This window comes from Mustela lutreola, chromosome 2 (assembly GCF_030435805.1).
Source record: "Mustela lutreola isolate mMusLut2 chromosome 2, mMusLut2.pri, whole genome shotgun sequence".
Classification (NCBI taxonomy): domain Eukaryota; kingdom Metazoa; phylum Chordata; class Mammalia; order Carnivora; family Mustelidae; genus Mustela; species Mustela lutreola.
This window is the reverse complement of record NC_081291.1, coordinates 189,387,362-189,394,055: the sequence shown is the minus strand read 5'-3', so window position 1 is coordinate 189,394,055 and position 6,694 is coordinate 189,387,362. Positions and strand designations below refer to the sequence as shown.

Genomic DNA, 6,694 nt, shown 5'->3' with positions numbered 1-6,694 from the left:
TCAGAATCCTAGAGGAGAACATAGGCAGTAACCTCTTCGATATCAGCCACAGCAACTTCTTTCAAGATACATCTCCAAAGGCAAAAGAATCAAAAGCGAAAATGAACTTTTGGGACTTCATCAAGATCAAAAGCTTCTGCACAGCAAAGGAATCAGTCAACAAAACAAAGAGGCGACCCATGGAATGGGAGAAGATATTTGCAAATGACAGTACAGACAAAAGGTTGATATCCAAGATCTATAAAGAACTCCTCAAACTCAACACACACAAAACAGACAGTCATATCAAAAAATGGCAGAATATATGAACAGACACTTCTCCAATAAAGACATACAAATGACTATCAGACATATGAAAAAATGTTCATCATCACTAGCCATTAGGGAGATTCAAATTAAAACCACATTGAGATACCACCTTATATCAGTTAGAATGGCCAAAATTAGCAAGACAGGAAACAACATGTGTTGGAGAGGATGTGGAGAAAGGGAAACCCTCTTACACTGTTGGTGGGAATACAAGTTGGTGCAGCCACTTTGAAGATCAGTGTGGAGAGTCCTCAAGAAATTAAAAATAGAGCTTCCCTATGACCCTGCAATTGCACTCCTGGGTATTTACCCCAAAGATATAGGTATAGTGAAAAGAAGGGCCATCTGTACCCCAATGTTTATGGCAGCAATGACCACGGTCACCAAACTGTGGAAAGAACCAAGATCCCCTTCAACAGATGAATGGATAAGGAAGATGTGGTCCATATACACTATGGAGTATTATGCCTCCATTAGAAAGGATGAATACCGAACTTTTATAGCAACATGGATGGGACTGGAAGAGATTATGCTGAGTGAAATAAGTCAAGCAGAGAGAGCCAATTATCATATGGTTTCACTTATTTGTCGAGCGTAACAAATAACATGGAGGACATGGGGAGATGGAGACGAAAAGGGAGTTGGGGGAAATTGGAAGGGGAGGTGAACCATGAGAGACTATGGACTCTGAAAAACAATCTGAGGGGTTTGAAGGGGCGGGGTATGGGAGGTTGGGCGAACCAGGTGGTGGGTATTGGGGAGGGCATATATTGCATGGAACACTGGGTGTGTTGCAAAAACAATGAATACTGCTACCCTGGAAAGAAATTTTAAAAAAATATATAATTTTAAGGTGTTTGTGACCTTAGGTGCTGACTTTAATTAAATAATTTCTAAGCTTATCAAGGGGAAAAAAAAAAAGAACCTGTTCTTCTTGTAACAGGACACCGTTGGAAACACTGGTTATTTTACCTAGGTTTTGACTGGAATGTCATATTTTAAAAGACTCAGATATGACCAGACAGCTTAAAGGAACTAAGGTTGACTTTATAAAACCTGGAGCCATAAAGCCCTCTGGAACTGTTGGCCTGATACCTTGCTTATCGAGTTCCCAGCAGCCTCACCAGGTGAGTAAAGAATGTCACTTCCTGGCAGGATACTTTGGGAAACTCAGGAAGAGGAATTCGCCCAAATCAATTAGCAATAATGGCGCCTCGGATAAACCTCATTGGCTACGATACTGCCACTGCGCAAAACTCACCCAAATCAACAGGTATTGCTGGCATGTCTGATGGCAACTATGTGGCTTGGCTTCTGGCCTGGAGAGGCTACTAAAAGTTCAACCTAGAGATTCCTTATAAGAAGTTCCAGCAGAGCAGATTCTGAAAGATCTATATGATCACACTTAACTGTTCTTGCAGAGCTTATGTAAATAATTAAGCTAAGTTTGTTAAAAATGGACTTGTTTTTCAAGTGAATTAGTCCTGATTTGGCTATCTCCGGAAATGAGGGTTATTTTAGAGAGAAAAAAATATGTTTTAATAACACCTTTATGGATGATAAATTCTAAATTTAATTATTTTTCATTTTTGTTTGCCTAAGCTAGACAACTTGAGGTAAACTTCAGAGAAGTTGCATGATAGCTCATTTAGACGATCTTGCTTTTGCCAGTCAGTCAGCCCCAGATATAAGGAGTATTTCGGTAATTACAAACAGCCTAACTGAGTGCCCCAGCATTGGCCATCCCAGATGTTACTAAGCCCTTCCACTTGTATATGGATGAAGAGGCAGGGGTGGTCAAAGGAGTTTTGACTCAGACTCTGGGGTCTTGGCAAAGGCCAGTAGCCTATCTTAGCAAGAAAGTAGATCCAGTAGCAGCTGGGCTCCCCCTTGCCTCCTCACAATTGCTGCCACGGCCTTCCTAGTCAAGGATGCAAGTAAATTAACTTTGAGTTAAAATCTCATCTTGACCACCACTCACACTATCGAGGGCCTTCTCCAGACTTTACCAGACTGGTGGATGACAAACGCCAGAGTGACAGGGTATCAGGCCCTCCTCCTTAATGATGGCTGATCAGTCTGTACTCCAGTCACTGCAGAAATTACTGTCTGTCTAGACATATACAGATGTCTAGATGTGATTCCACGCAGGAATCCTAACTGCTCACACTGAGATGGACACAGAGCTGGAGCCACATCCTTACCAACCCAGGGACTTGGTTTGGATGCACCTCCGCCAAGTGGAAAACTTGGAGCCTCGCTGGAAGGAACCCTACATGGTGATCCTGACCACTCCCACTGCTCTCAAGGTCGACACTCCCTGGGTCCACTACACTCATGTCCGGCCAGCTGACCCACACACTGTTCTGAAGGACTTTGTACCAGAATGGAAAAGTCAGCCTGACAAGGACAATCCCCTAAAGCTAAGACTGTGCTGCTCTCACTTACCCCACTAATGTTCCTTATGCTATGTTCCCTTCATGCCAGGGCCAATCCCCACCAAACATTTAACCTAACATGACAGGGAATGTGTTTCTGCAGCAGAGGTTATATATCCTCCTTCTCTTTCTTACTTTCGGGCCCTGCATTATCAATAGATTAGTATCTTTTGTCAGAGACAGAGTCAGTAGAGTTCAGCTCATGGTACTCAGACAGTAATACCAACCACTGGACCTTGTTGCTGAGACCACCCTGGGACCCATGATTGGGTCCTTCCTTAGGTTCCTCTGGGAGGGGGAAATATGGAGGCCAAGAAAAACAAGGCTGTATCCACCTCAAGTCTAGCCTTGACATAAGTACAGCCATCTTGGCCCTGGCAGCCATCTTAGGTCTCTGTGACCAGTAAATGACCCCTGGCTCCAGGAAGACTGACCAGAAGTTTTAAAAACAAAACACCAAAAAACAATTAGAAATCGGATAGCTTAATGAGGTAATAAGTCATGTTAGGAGTAGGATAGCTTAATGAACTAATAAGTCATGTCAAGGGTAGGATAGCCTGATGTCATAATAAATCATGTCAGAAGTAGGATAGCTTAACATTAATAAATCACAAGAATATAAGGATGTGGTTGTGGCCCAATCACCTACTGTCACCCCTACTCTGGCTTTAAAAACTCTGACTGTAATCTGGTTTGGGGTCCAAATCTCTACTCCATTGTGTCAGGTATACTTGGGCCCAAGCTTAAGCTTGTCAAATAAACCCTCGTGTGATTGCAGTGGCACTTGGCTCCTCCTCTCTCAGACATAAAAACTTGGGCATAACAAGATCTAACATCTCTTTTTATGTGCTTCCAAAACTCTTCCTCTAGCTTCATCTCCAGAAAATAAACACTTTCAGAAACTGTTGCTTTCCCTTCAAGTTTCAGATCCACCACTGCTTATAGTAACTTCCAATCACCCTCACAACCAGAGAAACCTACTTTAGATAAATATATACATTTTTACCAACACTTTTCAAAATAGTCGAATATAAAATTTTCTTTCATTGCCATTGCCTAATAAACCACATTTTCCCCTTATTACTCCTCAGCATATGAGTCCCTAATAAGTCTTTATTAAGTCCATGCTCTTATGAAGATCTAACACTCTTTTCTCTCAATAAAAATTTTGTTATGCTGGTTTTTTTCAATCCATTTTGTCTGCTTCAGATTCAAGTTCAAAGCCATTTTCTTTCATAAAATAAAAATATTTTATATTTTAATTTATCCTTAGAAAAATAATTTCTAACTGGAAATAACCTAAATGATAAATGATATATTTAATATCTTTAAATACATGGTAAAAAAAACTGCATGCTATTAAATTTAAAAGTCTAAAAATAAACCTGCATATTACTTATAACTTATTTTTTCCATGTCTTTCCATCTCCTTTCTGTATTTAATCCTTTGTATATAAATAAGACTCAAAACAACACACACCAAAATCTACATATTAATATAGTGGCTGTGTATATATGTACAGAAGATTTAATATTTTATTACCCATTTTTCTACACTGTCAATTCACTTCCCTGAAAAATTGAGTTTTGTGCCAATTACATGATGAGAAGCACATATACATATTGTGTAAAATATTTGAATCTAAGAAACAGCAATCATTGATGGGTCATAAATCATGCATAAATGTCTTATTAAAGCAATGTATTACAATCAAAATAGCTGTTAAAACTTACATTTTCTTTCAAAATATTGTTTTATATTTGTTTCCAAAAAGGAAAAAAAATGCATCATTTTATCTTTGCCAATGTTCCACACAAAATATTTGAAAGGCATTTTAAAACATTTTAAAATCTTATACCAAGAAAATTATTTTTAATATGACTCCAATACTGGTTTATTTAAAAAGCATTAATAATTTCATTAAATAGTACCTTAGAATTTTAATTAAAACCCTTTGGGAACATTGAATGCAAATGTCTTATACATGTTTTGTTGTTTGGATGCTACTGTCACTTTTAAAAATGGCTTCTTTTATATCAACTTTGTCACAAACAAAACAATGTTTCTTTCTTTTTTAAGCTTTATTTTACTTTCCTTAAAAACAAAACAAAACAAAAGAACAACAGCAACAACAAGAAAAACCTTTTCATCCAGATGGTATTGATATGGTCTAAGAGATGAAGTTACTTCCTTTCCAAGTTTTCCTCAAATAACTCTTAAGGGCTTCATTTAGAAGTTGTCATCTTCTGGTCTTTTTGGATTTAAATGGTTTTCCACTTATGTATAAAACTCAAAGAAGTAGGATTTTTTTTTTTTTTTTTTTTTTGGTCTGCAAGATATTTTAACTAGATAATCCCAGAATTGTCTAATTTAAATAGTTATTCTCATCATTATCTATCATTTGATTTAAAGAGTTGTCAATTCTTCATGTAATAGGAAAAAAAATGACTATTCAATTGTAAAATCAGTCAATGATATGTTCATTTCCTTGCATTCTGTTACCTTTGCAGCAAGTGAATTTAGTTTCTCTCAGAAGTATTGTTGAAAATCTTAATATTGATTTTATCTAAGAATCATTTTGAAATATAAGCTTTTGAAAATCTATGATTATAATTTAATATTAGACCTAAAAGGCTATAATGTTATTTTTCAGAGAGGGTAGCTGTATCTTTCTAATATTTTCAACTTTATTTTATTTAAATGATTTCCTTTAATGTCTTTTTTAATCTAGGTATTCAAAAAGTTAGCATGGTATTACTTATATTTTATGGGATTTCAAAGATAGTTATTGGACTACATTTCTCTGTGAATAACTAGAGGAGCTACCCTTAATAACGAAAATCCCTAATTTCTAATGCTCTAAGAATATAATGCATGGTGTGTGTATACTTGTACACTCAAATGCATATACACACACAAAAACATGTCTATCTTCCCATACTTTAGGTAACTTTTTTATTATTGGTCTTTCCATTTCACGATCAACTTCCCACACAACTTCCAATGTGAATTAAGGGAGAAAAGTAAAATGGTAACAGTGCCCACTTCAGTCCCTGGAAAACATATTTTAAAGGGAAACTTTCTGAAGACTGTTGGTGTGGAAATAACAGCAGATTCTATTATAGCAGTTGGAATAGTAAGAGAAGAGTTACTACTTTGAAGCTCTGATGAGTCCTAAGAGGTCCATCTGGAAACAATGGCAGATGGCTCTAGGACAGATCATTGTTATGATACTTACATAGTCAACCCTTTGTTGTTTATCAACATGGCAATACCCATCTGCATTCTATAAACTCTATGACCTGGACCAACACCATAACCTCACATTTGTTAGTAAGAATCAACTTTGTTTTGCCAAGGCAAGTCCAGCAAAAGGACAATCCATGTGCAAAGAAGCAAAAACTTGGTGCATATAGTCATCTAAAATCCATTTTTGTTATGATAACTCTGTATGCATAATGTATAATCTTAAGAATGGCCCTTCTTATTGACCATAGGTACTTTATCTAAACCTCACAACTCTTATTTAGTCAATTTCTTCCACTTGGCTCATTCAAGATATCTTTACTAATATTTCATCATAATCATTTGTTTTGCAAATCAGATAATCAATTCTAATCCAAATTTTCATTCAGCTCAAGTAACATTCATTTTAGCCAAAATTACAGTGTAGATGCTACATACAAATGAATGTTCCTTTTCATTTATGCTGCTACTACAACTCTGCTCATTTTAATCTATTAAACTGAAATATGAGCATTTTCTAAATATTGAAACACTGCTCTGAAAGTGAAGTATAAATTTACATTATCATTGCATTAAAATACTCTCCTTATCCAATATGCCACATAGAGAAAGGTCAATTAATAGCACAACCAATATCCTCTGATTTGTCTATATAACAATATATATTAAATAATTTTAGTCTGGTATATGTTCTCATTAA

The 6,694-nt window shown here is 36.4% G+C and overlaps 1 non-coding gene across 1 annotated transcript; it reads right to left on the bottom strand.

The window, feature by feature from the left end:
- Positions 1–1,426: 1,426 nt before the first annotated feature.
- On the bottom strand, positions 1,427–1,567 carry LOC131826109 (U4 spliceosomal RNA). Its single transcript, XR_009351415.1, has one exon. It is a non-coding gene; the product is annotated as a U4 spliceosomal RNA (small nuclear RNA).
- Positions 1,568–6,694: the final 5,127 nt, after the last annotated feature.